General features: G+C 42.1%; 1 protein-coding gene across 20 annotated transcripts in view; it reads left to right on the top strand.

Annotated features, from left to right (window-relative positions):
- Window positions 1-626: 626 nt before the first annotated feature.
- Window positions 627-14,540, top strand: part of MBNL1 (muscleblind like splicing regulator 1) — a 170,002-nt gene continuing 156,088 nt past the window's right edge. For 19 of the 20 annotated variants that reach the window (XR_002831775.1, XR_002831774.1, XM_014464782.2 and 16 more), the window contains exon 1: window positions 630-786. The gene's annotated coding sequence lies outside the window, so the exon portion shown is untranslated. Of the gene's footprint in view, window positions 787-14,540 lie in introns of all 20 variants that reach the window. The other variant, XM_006099253.3, reaches the window with a different exon arrangement.

Genomic DNA, 14,540 nt, shown 5'->3' with positions numbered 1-14,540 from the left:
AGAAAGATACTCATCGGAGGTTGGTCTTGCAGATGTTTTTCCCGCCCGTGAGCCATCCAGGTTCAAACAAACCGTGTGGTGCATTTTTCAGGAGGCAGCCCCCCTCCGATCCCACTGCCGGATCCTCCTCGGATCCTCACCTTCAGCCTCACCTTGCGGGCTCCCTTACCAAGCCCCATCCGTCGGGCGCCTGCAGCACACACACCGATGCGTCTGCCCAGGAGGAGCCGAAAGTGCTAGGAACGCGCCCCGTGGGCACCCGGGCTGGGAGGTTATCATGTGGGACGTGTAAGATGGAAGATACCACCGGGCGGCGGCGGGGATGCACCTCGCCAGCGCCGGCTGGGGTTCCCTTCTGCTCTCCGCGCCCACCCGCGAGTGGCCACCACCCGCCACTGCGGACTTGGCTGGGTTGAGGGGCGCCCGATCGGCCGGGGTGGGGGGAGAGCCGGGCGGGCGGCGGAAAGTTCCAGCCTTTTGCCCGCGCCGCGTGCGTTCCCGGCCCGGCGAGTCCGCCCCGGGCTTCCTGGTGGGGCTGGGCGGGCGGGCGGGGGAGGGGCCCGCGCAGCAGCGGCGGAAACCCGAGCTCGGCGATAAGAGGCTGCACGGCGACATGCAACAGTCTTTTCACTGCAGCTGAATGAGTTGTGGCGCTCACCATGCTCCCGTGACCGGGCACTGACAAGTTCAATCTGCCATCGCGCGGGCCTCTCGGAATCCGGACTCCCACAATGCCCTGGGCACTCGGTCGGCAGTCGGGCTGCTGGTGAAAAAAACATGTGAGAGGTAAGTTTCCATGTTCGACGTCCGCCTGCGCTGCCGTCCGGGCGGCTCGGCATTGTCTGGGCGCTTCCCCGCGCCTGGCCCCGCTTGGAGGAGGAAGGGAGGGGAGGCTCCGGGCTGCGGCTCGCGCGGCGGGCGCCGGCTCGCCCGGGCTGCTCCCCGATCGCACATCCGGGGCTGGAGGGGGGGAATCGGGAGGTCGCAGATGCAGCCCGGCTCCCGCAGTCCCGTCCCCGGGCAATGCGGACACTGTCAGAGCGCAGGCAGCTTCCAACTTGGCAGCCGAGAGAGAGAGAGAGAGAGAGAGAGAGAGAGAGAGAGAGAGAGAGAGAGAGAATAAACAGGTGCGTGCAAGTGTACTTGCAACTTAATGACCTTCGTGGCGGGGGGGGTGGGGGGAGGCGGGGGGAGCGAGCCCATCCGATGGGAGCCACCGTTTCTCCCCGGAGACCCCGCATCCCTGTCCCTGGGGCTGCCCTCCAGCCCGGCTTGCATCTGGGCCGAATATGTGCACGCAAAGGTTAATTCTCTGCCTGCTCCCCATAAATTACGCATGACATGTTTAGCTGGGCTTCCTTATATGGAGAGCGCCGTATTTCAGGCCAGTTTGCCTTTTTGCCAAGTTTACAGGGCGGAAGACGCCCTGCCCGAGAGGGCGCCTACCCCCCGCCCCCCACCGCTTTGTGGTGCGTCACTCAAAGCTGTAAGAAAAGTAAGTGCAGGCGCCGTGCTCTCTGGGTGGAGCCGCCGCTGGTTGATTGAACTGTTTCCTTGAGAGGGTGAAAGGTAGGAAAAGTAGTTAGTACTTGGGCTCAGGTTTTTAGACAAAAGCAGGACAAATATGTACAGCGCTCCCCCCTCCCCCGTTTTTTTTTTCTTTCTTTTTTTTTTTTTTTACGGAGCCGGAATCTGTTATTGGTAGTCATGTGTCATGTGAGAATACTTTGATTCCGGAGCCTGTAACATGAGCAGGTATATATGGTGGAGCTTAACGCTTGCCCCGCACACAGCACTTTGCAACTCCAGGGCTGTTGCCAGAAGAGCAATTGTGTTTCTAAGTCTCTCCCGGGCCGGGAGCCTTAGGCAGCTGCCGTCCGTGTGTGTGTGACGTGTTTCCGTGGAGTGGGCTTCCCTAGGGTTCAGGGTGAGCAAGGAGCTGCCCGCAAGGTTATGGCCACTGCCTCGGCCCGGCGTGCCCACCGGCGCAGGCACCAGCGCTGGCCAATGGCAGGGTAAACCCTGCCATCTTCTGAGGGATTGCTTCACCAAATTCATGCACCCAGAGGAAAGTCGTGATGAGTGCCTCTGGCTTTGCAGGCCCTCTGCAGCGCGCTTTGAAATACTACACCGGTGCGCACGGGGTTCCTCCCTCCCGGGGGGTTTGAACACGGTGAGGGTTTGTACACAGGGGGCATTTATCGCCCAACTGTTCTACACCAGCGCAAGGGACCCACACTCCATGTTATCTCCGTGTGGGTGCCTGAGAGCGTTGGTGTGTCTCCTTGCCTCGTCGAGATAAAACATTATCAGCCAGACAAGTTAAAATGAAAGTTAAGGAGCTTAGAATCCGTCCTAAGAGTATTGAGCTCAAAGTGTAGAACGTCTGAGGGGTAGTTACAGCCAGAGACGCTGAATACCTTGATTTGGTGGCCCGAGAAAGCGCATCGTTGTCCCTTGTATCTTTGCTTTATTAGAGTTGGTGACAAGTCCAGCTCAAAACTGTTTTTATGAGGAACCTACAGTGGTCTGATTTTTGTCTGTGTTCTGTATTTGCATGGGAGTGGACGTTTGATGACTGTTAGAACTTCTCACAAGATGTAGACATAGTTTTTCGTTTTATTTGTTTAATGAGGCGGGGAGGTGGTTTCCTCTCTGAGGACTACAAAAGTTGCCTTTTGTGCTTGAGGGAACAGGTTGGGTCAGCACCACAAAACCTGTTCACCCATCCATCCGCCTGTAATTACAGTGTCATCCAAGACATAATCATCAGGTCTTATTATTACGGAGAGACTCAGAAAAGCTCACATGTGCTCAGTTTAGTTTTCCTCCTCGTGTGACTAAGAACAGATTCGCGTGCAGACACACATCAAGTGTGATGCTCCTCTCTGCAGCTATGCCAACAGAGAATCCAAAATGGTTTATGGTTTGAGATATTATTGCGTGTGTTTACATTGCCACATTGGAGGCAAACTCCAAGTTGAATTCATTACATCTTGATTCCAACATTCTGTTCTTCCTCTGGGCACAGAATTCCTTTGCGATGAAATCCTGGGTTCTGTTCCAGAAAAAGAACAGAATATCCCAAGGTGTCTCCTGGGGCAGAAGGGGGAGGGGGGAAGGAGGGCAAAGTGTGAAACTGTATTTCTCATTGAGGAAGGGTGTGTTGCTTCATTATATAAAATTTCCTATCCTCCCTGTAAGCAAAACCAAACTGTCCTTGCATTTATCATTGTCACCATACATTAGGCCTGTGTGAGATGTATCTATTTATGGAAACAGAGAGAGAATAGCCCGGCTGCACCTTCTGGCTGGCTGCTTTGTTAGAAGATGCTCAGATTAGAGTTCATCTTAGATCTTGGCTTGGAAGAAGCTGAAAAGAATAGGTGGTGGGGTTTCTTATACTCGAAGAAAGAGAGTATGGGCAGTAGATATGTGGGCCTGGGGAGTGAAAGGAGGAAGTGAGAGACATTAACTTAAATGTTTGGCTCAGTATATAAAATCCTAACAGCAATACCGATCATCCAGGATGTTACACAAGAAGATTTTAAAGTGTGTGGCCCGTTAGGCCAAAAAGCTTCATCTTACTGGCAGTCTCGAATGTCCAGTATAGTAGCCACTGGTTGCTTATGGCTGTTGAGCACTTGAACAATGTAAAATACATACTGGATGTTGAAAACATTGTACGAAGGGAAGAATGTAAAACATCCTATTGGTATTTTTATATTGATCATAAATATGTTGCAGTGATAATATTTTGGATATATTTGTTCCAATAGAATATATTATCAGATAATTTCACCTGTGGTTTTGTTTTCTTTTAACTTTTTAAATGTGGCTATTAGAAAACTTAAAATAACAGATGTGGCTTGCATTACATTTCTGTTGGACAGTGCTGTTCTAGAATAAAGGCGGAGAGCAGTACTCTGGGAGAAAGCCTACAGGGCTTTTATTGGTCAAAACACAATAAAATGAACTATTTTTTTTTTTCAAGCTAATGCAGTTTAGTATATGTAGAAGTTCCTCATCATTCTTATCCATTGTAACCAAAATTTGAGAAAACACACCACCTAACATCTATTTTTATTTCCTCACAACTACTGTTTAGTTTAGAGATTTAATGGTGAGGTAGTAATAACACAGAAAAGACTTATAATTAGGGGATGAGTGTTAACACCTCTCAAAGGCCAGAATAGAGTATGATTGCTACTTAGGAACATTTAGAGACACTATAGTTATCATTGTCCCAAAGTTACCAAACATGAACGAGTCTCTCAAATTTATTTTAGAACAGAGCTTTCAGTAAATAACAATTATCTTCAAATGCTTAATATGTATTTTCCTTTGCTATGACTTTCTTGCCTTCGAAAATAAAAACACCAAATAAATCCAAACTCCTGACCAAAGGTTAACCAAAGATTAATGAATTCACGATGATGAGAAATTTGCATCTGTAGAGAAGAGGGTATTGTTTGGAATGTTAGAAAGGTAAAAATAGGTTTCTGCGGCAATGTTATGGGCCTTGAAGAATTTCTATACGCAGAGAGGTAGCTTTATAATTTGAACACGGCCTTGAAAAATCATCTGACTGGTAAACAAAGCACAATGGCCTAGGTCCTGGAAGCATTCCTTTTAGATATTTTTATAACCGAAGTACATTTTGCCATGCACAGTGAGAGTTAGGCTGAAAAAAAAGAAAAAAGCAGTTCTTTTCTAACTATATAAAGTATGCTTACTTTTATTTCCTTGAAGGATGCCAAAGATATAAAACAGGAAGGATATAGTGGGGTCTTTGGGGTGTGTGTATGTGCGGGGCAGATTTTATTGGGAACCTCAGAAGAGTTGCCTTTGGCTGGTTGTCATCTTGAGTCTGTCTCCCACTATATAAGGCAGAGCTGCCATTAGTGTCGACACATGTTTGGAGTGTGAGGAAGCCAGGATCCCCATGAACACTGAAGATCATTTTTGATGAGTCATGAAGCATGCTCATTAATGATTGGAGAATAATTGCAAAGCAGAAGACTCAAGAAGAGCTACTGATAGATGACATTTCATGTCTCCCGACATAGTTTGTATTTTTAGATTTGAAGTAGGGAAATTGATTTGTTTGCGGTATTTTTCATATTATAAAAACGTACATTCCTGTAAGCATTACATCTATACCCTTGGGGAAACACTTAGCAAATACATGGTTACAGTTTTCTACATACTATTAATTAGATTTTTTTATGATTCCGGTATATCTCTTTGAGATAATTATTCATGTTTAAAAATTATATTTGACACTGGATTTCCTATATCTGTAATAATGATACATTCACATTTTGTTTGTTTCTGCCTTATCTGATTTAAGAGAGCATTACTTTTACAGTGACCTTTCAGTGCTCTATGGGGATAGATAACTCTCATGGAAGTAGAAAGATAGTCTGGGGTGGGTGGTGGGAGTCAAGTTAAGTGACAGAAAGAATAGGAGGGCACAAGGCCTGCTGAGGGGGAAAGTTGTAGGGAAAAGCTGGGAGCCATTGACTGAACTTGCCACACTCAGTATTCTCCAACCCAAGAACCCTGTTGATATTTCTGCTTACTAAATTTTAGTTTCAAAATGCCTATGAAGAGATACATCCATTCCTATAAACACTACTAGAGGCCCGGTGCACGAATTTGTGCACGGGTGGGGCCCCACAGCCTGGCTGGCGATTGGGGCCGATCAGGGCTGTCTCTCTCCCCGATGGGGGCCCAGGGCTGATCGGGGTGGGCTGGCAGGGCTCGGGGGAGGGACCTCAAGAGGCTGGTGGGCCGGCCAGGGGGAGGGGCTGCGGGAGGTTGGTTGGCCACAGGAGGTTGGCTGTGGGAGTGCACTGACCACCAGGGGGCGGCTGCTGAGTTGAAGGTCTGCCCCCTGGTGGTCAGCACGTGTCATAGCGACTGGTCAACCAGTCGACCAGTGGTTTGGTTGTTCGGTCACTTAGGCTTTTATATATGTAGATACTTATGTACATTTGTTTTGCAAGCCAGTCTTTGTTGCAGTGCAGGTATTACAAAAAAAGACCACCAGGGGATCATGTGTTTTGAAAAGTGCAGTACTGTATATATATAAGAGTGACTCAATACTATTACCATTTTAAATTATTCTATCTTTATATATTTATTGCATTTCTGTCTAGATCTTGAAAGGAGTAATAGACTTCAGTGTGGGGAGGGGCACAGACAACCTCACAATGTATAGATTTGATTTTACGGGGCCAGGTCCGACTAGATGTGTAGCCTGCAAAAAATCATTGACTCTTTGTTCCTTAATTTCTCCAACTCTGAAATTATAAACATATAAATAATTACTAATAGTAGAAGCTGCTACTTGTTATATATTTTTTTTACAAAATATCTCATCTAATCTTTTTCCAGCTGGAAAATAGGATTTATGACCTTTATCTTAAAGATTAAGTAGCATGACTAGATAACACTTTTTGTCATTTGTAGAGCTATGAGTTTTATTTATTTTTTCTTTATTTTTTCAATGTCCATATTTTTAACCATTTTTTTTGTCTTGCCTTCAATGCTATATAAAGAATAGTGAGAATGGTAAGAGCTATTACAGCGATATCTAACATTTTGGACTACTTTTTATGTGCCAGATTAAGGTTATGCATTAATTCCTATATTCCTCAGAACAACCTGATGATATGGGTACTATTAACATCATAGTTTCACAAATGGGGAAGCAGGCACAGGCAAGTTAAATACCCAAGGTTACTTAACTAAAAGTAGCACAACAAAGCAGTGAACCAAGATAGCCCAATTCTAGAACCCATGATTGGATGTAAAAGAATAAAAATAGATTTAAAAAATACTTGTATTGGGTGCTGGTAGGAGATTGAGACCATCAACATTTTGGAGTATTCTAGTCATGTTTCCTACTGTATTTAAGGGGACTCTAGAAGAATGGGTAGAAACTAAGAGGATAGAAAGAAAAGGCATTGAGGGGTGGGCCGTTAGTAGATAGGAAGAAATGAGGAATCAGGTGGCAAAGGGAGATTGGTAACTACATTTTGGAGGACATTGAAGAGCAGGTAGTATGTTTGATACAATGAGGAACATAAGAAGACACTTGGTTAGGCAAGCAACCTTACAGGAGTTATGTTTTAGCGCATTTTATAGAGGGAGAATGGGACACATATAACGTGAAGTAGAGATTGTAGAATAGAGATGAGGGACTAAATGAGGGGATGAAAAAGAGGCCATGCATGCTGGGGTAAAAGTGACAGACTTAGGATCCATAGGATGTAGCAACTGATTAGAGGTAGATATTAAAAGTGATGGGAGGTATTCAAAATCATTTAACAAATATAGTAAGATTTATTAAAACTTCATTAACATTCTTTCTTTAAACTTTAATGTTATCCCTGTTCATCATATTGTTACTTTGAGATCTTTTATTTTTTAAATAACTATATTTTAAAATACCAGCAAGAGAAACACACTTCAAATTATGTTTTATCAGGAACGAAAGCTTAAATAGGAGATACATATTAAATTCTTAAAACATTTTGTTTTGTGTCAAGCTCTTTAAAGCACAGGATCTGACTATAGAAGATCGCCAAATTCTTTAACCCAAACAGGCAATTCCAAAGTCAGCATAATTTCATCTTTAGGGGTAGATTGTTATTTGCTAGGAAAGGCCTCATTGTTGGCAGACAGTCCTGGTCTCACTAATGTTCATGCAGAACACCAGGGTGACCCAGTCTCAGCGATGAACCAGGTGGCAGGGAGATACATGATAAAACCAGATTGCAATGTACTCAATGTGCTTGATGTTTATACCTCTCAGGCCTTGCTATTTTAGGGAAGGTGTCAGTATAACCGTGATATTCTTTTTCCTGGACAACAAAATGATTTACATATGGGAATAAATAAGCAGTTGCATTAAGTTCACAGTCACCTGGAGTTGTGAAGATAGTTATATTTCAAGGAGACTAGAAGGCCTTAAAGGACACTCATAGGCCTTTTTACTTAAGGCCATTACATGCTTTTGCAAGTAAATGGCTTAACATATAAGTAGAAAATATAGCAATGGTAGATTATGTTATATTATGTTTAGTATACATAGAGAAATTCCCATGAAATCAAGACATTAAAAAAAAAAGATTTATCACTTATTGCTTATTTAAATGGTCTATATCCACAAAATAGAATTTAAATGCTATACTGTTTATATATCTTTATAGTATGTTTACATAGAGCCAGAGAAAATAATTATCCATAGTGCTTTATTTCACCTTTCATTTATATGCCTGTTAGTATATTGTGAAAGCCACACTTGGAAATGTCTTTTTCTGTTATTAGACATTTTTCCCCCTTATCTGGATTTTGGTTTGTATTATAAAGATATGGTAAAAATCTGTTTTTGATATTAAGATAATAATTAGAAAATGTTCATTTTAAAGTAACTAAGATTAAATATTAAGTATTATAACAAAAACTTCTTCTTTGCCTTATGTGTTCAAGATAAATTTTACTTCAAATTACTTTTCAGCCATTATTTGAGTTTCAGTGCTCAGATATCTCAGGGAAAGCTGCATTGTCAACTTAGTGGCATTCACTTAAGGTATTTGGTCTTAAATACCCCATCCAGAGGACTCTAAGAGTTTGGATGGGCATAGCAAAAGTGAACATCAGGGAATACAAGCAAGTCTTTGATCCAGCTGTAGAGACTCTCTGAGATATTGTATTACCTTTCCAAAAAATAATTTGAAATGTCCAGAACAATAATTGAGGCTACTGGTAAAATATATACAAATAGAATTCTGCATACTGCTTTCTGGGGGACCATAGGTACTGAAAATTGCATGTGGGGAATGACTTTGTCAGGGAAATAGAGTTTTGAGGGTTGGATTTTTAAAATAAATACTGTTTGGGGAGCAATTAATATAGGAAGAGATTGTGTCTGTTTGTCAGTAACGGAGTATAAAGTTTAACTGTGGAGGTCTTTTCACTTACTAAGTTACTTTACTAAGTTTAACAATAAGGTGATATAGGCTAGTCCAGCCGTGGGCAAACTACGGCCCGCGGCTGGATCCGGCCTGTTTGAAATGAATAAAACTAAAAAAAAAAAAAAAGACCTTACCCTTTTAGGTAATGATGTTTACTTTGAATTTATATTAGTTCACACAAACACTCCATCCATGCTTTTGTTCCGGCCCTCCGGTCCAGTTTAAGAACCCATTGTGGCCCTCGAGTCAAAAAGTTTGCCCACCCCTGGGCTAGTCACTTCATCCATCGTGTTCTGCTGAACAGTTAATTAGCAAACCTATTTTGAGCACCAGTTAGAGTTAAGGAAGAAGTTCCAAAGAAGAATTACATAGTTTATATTCTTTGACATGTAACTGGCTTATAATTGGGGAGAAAGATGAGAAATTGACATATAATTGGCATGTCGTTGGTGAGAAAGACAACAAAAGTTAACAGTCTAATTGGGTATTGCTGCTGTACAATTGAGTACCAAAGGAGGAACTTTGAGCCTTTGTGGAACTGAATGGTCAGGGCATGCTGTATGGTGGAGGTGACACCTGACGTAGGTAGGAAGTTTACATGGTCTTCGGAATATGGAGAGAAACAGCATGAACAGGTGGACATGATGAGGCTACTTATTTGAGCATCTTTTCTGCAGGAGACATTGCTGGCTTACGTTCTTTTGGGAAACACAATCTCATCGTGGTGCTAAACAATCAGGGAACAGACCTATGTGGCAGGAACCTTCATCCTCTTGCTAGAGATAAGGAAACAGACTCAGAGAAGGTGGTCTATATGTCCAAATGCACATACATAGCCGGTGAGCAGCCACACTGAATGGCAGCCAGGTCATTTCTCACTGAAAAACCAGCATTCTTTATTTCCCCTTACAAATCTGCTAGGAGTGAATGTGGTATAGTTATGATCCAGTAACTTAAAAACTTCACTCATACAACATCTGACACACATCAAGAAGGTATACATTTAATATAATCGGTGGGCGAATAAAATTTTGTCTTTATGCTTTAAGGTTGGATTGGAAATGGCATGTCGTGTGACAAAGGCTTATACTCATTTCTGTGATGTATAAAAAACAAAACAACAAACTAGACTCCCGTCTTCAGCAGCTATGATAAGGGCTTACAGTAGTGTGACAATTGCATTTGGCCCGTTTGGGATCCTTTTCCAGAGGAAGCTTTGCAAAGTTCCAGAAGATAATGTACTTTCTCACCAATAATGGAATGTCAGACAGTTTTCACCAAGAAACAACAGGGGTGACTGCGGAGTGCATGCTAAATTCATTTGTCATCCTCACGTGGTCATTTTATGCTTTCCTGTTGCATCATTTTCACACACTGGCCTGTGCTCTCTGCCACAAATGGCAAAGCTTATGACTTGAGAAGATAATCTATGCATGGAAGACTTGTTTTGCCGGAGACACGGCATTTTGTTAACAAATCCCCCTCTTCCTAGAGTTATTTAGAACGCATACCAAGTAAAATTGTATATTGTTTAGAAAAGGACGATGGAAGAATCTTATGCCATTGCTTTTGGCCTCAGAGGAAAACACTCTTATTGAGTGGATATTTATTGAGTGCGGTGTCCTTTGGAGGATGGAGAGGCGAGTAGGATGTGCCCTGTGCTCAAAGCAGTTTCCTGTGTAGTGATTGAAATATTCACCAGAAACGTACGGGCAAAACAAAGTGGGCACGGAGAGCCAAGAATAGGCTGCCCGTGGGCAGAGGGTGGAATTTTCCTGAAACCATCCAGTAGACACACGAACTCTTTCTGTACTTTGTATATTAGAGACAAGACCACATCAACTCATGATTTATTAAAGTCCAGTATTTAAGACATTTATTTTTCTGTTTGAGTATTTGATAAGTAAGAGGATCCAAACATAGTGTCACCCTAACAGAAGAGATTAATTTATTTCTGCTGCTGGTATTTTGGACATGGTGGTACATACAATTTACCGGCGGAAGCTTCTTCATGCTCACGCCTGGTGAGATTAAAACATGCAGTCCTGACAGTCCAGTTTCAGAGCCTGCAACTTTTATGTTCACAGAAGAGAAAAAATCCATAAGCGAGAGGTGAGCTGTATTTCACTTCAATGACAAAGGGTTTTAGATGTGCACACGATGCTCTTTTTCCTCCGGCTTTTCTTCACGTGCAGGAAATAAAGCTGTACTTTGTGGGCTAGTTTCCAAACTCCCAATCGGTGACGGTGCAACGGTGCGTGTCCTGTAAGACCCCGTTCAGCTGCGAAGGGTTTGGATGTTCCTTGTGTCCAGGATTTAATCTGCATTCTAGGTTAGAAAAGTCAGAAGTGCTCTTTTATCACTCACCATGACTCATTTCTACTCATCAGTGCTTATTTAGAGGCCACTGCAGAAAAAAGTTGATAATCATACGTCAACTGAAATTTTCAAGAGAAATTAAGGTTCAAGTTCTGCTATTCTGAAGTGTATGGCCTAAAGGATAAGGTTCATTCATGGTGAAACAATGAAAACAAAACAAGAGTCACGAAAGACCAGTCCATGAGCCATCATCATAATTATAAACATAGTTGTGTATCTGGTAGGAACTTATTCTTTCGTCTGTGTGACCGTGTCTGGCTCTTACACAGCACTGTGAGATGTATGCGCTGCTGGCCCTCTCTAGTCCACAGGTGAGAATATGGAGGCTCCTCAAGGTTAAGGTCAGTTAATTTGCCCAAGGTCAAATAGCAAGGTACTCTGAGTGCTGAGGTCTCAACCCAGCAGTTTTGCTGTTTGTCTCCCTGAGTAAGTACACGATTACGGGGAGTATATAGATTTGAGGTCTAATCCAGGTTAGTTTTAGAAAGACTACATGGAGGAGAGAAAATGTGAAAAGACAGGTTTTGAAGCATTGTGGCCATAAAAAGGCAGGAGATGGAACAGGCTTTGAAGCTCCACTGGCTTGGAAGGGAGGGCCGTATCAAATGGCCTTATCTGCCTCTGTGGTTTGTGCACCTAATACCCTCTGCCCCGGCACTCGCCAAGATCAGCAAAATCTACTTTTAGACTCAAAATCATTACCACCTGTGCAGTTTCTGATGTCACTTGTGAATGACATAGCACTCTGCCAGTTGCTCAAGTGGATGGCTTTAGGTTGTACAGCGTAGGGAATATCTTGAACCCAAAAAGACTGTTGCAAATGCTCTTGTAATCTATTCAACTAATTACTGGAGGCATTAGGGCAATTAAATTCATTTCTTTCATCATTGAAAAATAGAAACCAGTTGCCAACATAAAAACAATCAAACCTGTCATTGAGAATTGACGTTTGCTCGGAGATTTCTGATGATGTTTTCTCACTTTCTCCCCAAACCCCAGTGGAGTAATGAGAGCATGTCTGTGTGTGTCATGTGTGCATATATGTGTCTTACATACATTGTACGTGTATATTCTGTGAAGGATTATGAAGTAATGCGTAAGTTATAGCTAAGCATGGAACAGAATAAATATACGAAGTGAAGGAGTACATTCACCAACTAGTGTGAGTTTGTAAATTTGCTTTGAAATATTGTGATTAATATCATTTTGTGGTTCTCTGAAGTGATTACAAATAGGATTTGTGAAATTATAGTATGCCACAGATGCTAAGTAGAAACAAAAGACACTCTGATAAACAAGCATAAATTTAAATATATTATTACTCTGTAATAGTTATTAAGCTTTGAGATCACTTGATAGATAGCATTATTAAGAAACTTAATCTGTGTCTTAATGAGTTGATTTACATTGCTGTTTTCTTCCATTGACATTAAACTTTAACCTGTTCATACAGCAACAGGTTTGTTTGTTAATGACCTGACATTAATGGATTTAAAAAATAGTTTCCTGTCATGTACTAAGAATTCTCCTGCATATTTTTTTCTCCTGCATAATTTTTAAGAGAAATATTCCTTGCTGATATACTAATTTTGGGGGAAGAAAATTAAGCACTTATATTTCAGTTCACTGGTCCTCTGATAAATGAAGTATAATTAAGCATGCAGATTCTGCAACATTTGCTTAAATATTAATTTGGGTTCTTTTATATTCTAGGCACTGTGCTAGGCATTGAATATATAATAGTTAACACAAACAGATGCAATTATAGAGGTGCAATTATAAAATGTAGACATCTCTCAAACCTGAAATTGGCCATTGCAGAAATCATGACATTATTATGGTTCTTGTTGCCACAACATTTAAATACTCTTTTCAGTAATTAAAAAAATATTATTTCTAGAAGTCAGCAAATATGTATTCCAAAGCCTCTATTAAAGTTAGGCTTACTGTGTATAGGCAAAGTATTTTCATGGAAAAGTGCCATTTTAGGCTGTCTGCTTTACGATTTAGCAAGAAATATAGCATCACAAAGGAGAAGGCAGAAAGAGAAAACTCAGCTTTGAGTGGCAGCACAACATTGTGAGTTTAAAAGGTCAGGCTAGTGCAGGAGGCTCCAGTTTTGCCACTCAGTACCCGGCAGAAAGCTGTGACAGCCAGGGCTGATACAGCTGAAAATATCTGCAGCCTTGGAAGCCTTGTGCGTTTCCGAAGGTCATTCTGGCATTAGAGTAAGAACACGGATTCACAGGGAAGGTCGAACTGGACAGCCGGGCAAGAAGATAGGTTGCTGAACCTAACCATTGTACATTTCAGAGCCACTGTTAACTGCTGTCATGGGGTCTCCTAGTTCTCTGTGGCCATCTTTCATAGAGGACATGTATAACGAACGAGCTTTCCTTGGGTGAATTCTAACATCTCCTTTCTCTTCTGAAACTTGGCGTTGCATCTATAACCTTACCTGGTACCAGGACAAATGCGGATTAATTCTATTTGTGCATGATGTATGCTACATCCAAAAAGGATCTGAGTCGGCTTACACCAGTCAAGTGCTCATAAAATGGGACTGTAAAGAAGAGACATAACAAATCAATTAGAAGGAAAAGAGATGAAATGAGTACTTGAGATGAAATTGAGCACTAAATTTATCTCTTCAGCTTCCTGGCAACCAAAGCAAAAGCTTTAGGAAGTAGAAAAATCCTGAGTTTATTTAATAAGATCTCCTCATTTCCCATATATAGTCTTATTCTTAGCCCTTAGGGTATTTAGTTAAATAGTCTGACTCTGCCCTTGGGTGAAATCTTGGCATGGATGTAATGAAGAAGTGAAGGCAGAATTCTTACTGACTTGTGTCCAGCCCCAAATTCCAGGTCTGTCTCCTGCCATCCAGTTTCATATGGGTGCTCTAAACAGACCAATCCCCCAGTGTTCACATTCTGTGCTTTTCTATATCCTGGCAAAGGATATGGAAAGCATTGAATGTGATATTACCACAGTCTGGGTTGCCATTCCTTTTTGTCTGTAACCAAATGAGACTCACTCATCCTTAAATCTAGGCCTATCTCAGATGTATTTTCTATTGTGAAACCACCCCTGACATCTCTCTCTAACTTACCAAGTTTTATTGTTATCTCTGCTGTATACTTCTCCCTTTTTTTAAGGTACAGTTATTTGTGG

Source organism: Myotis lucifugus, unplaced genomic scaffold (genome assembly GCF_000147115.1).
Source record: "Myotis lucifugus unplaced genomic scaffold, Myoluc2.0 scaffold_266, whole genome shotgun sequence".
In the NCBI taxonomy this organism is placed as follows: Eukaryota; Metazoa; Chordata; class Mammalia; order Chiroptera; family Vespertilionidae; genus Myotis; species Myotis lucifugus.
This window is presented reverse-complemented; position numbering and strand designations above follow the sequence as displayed.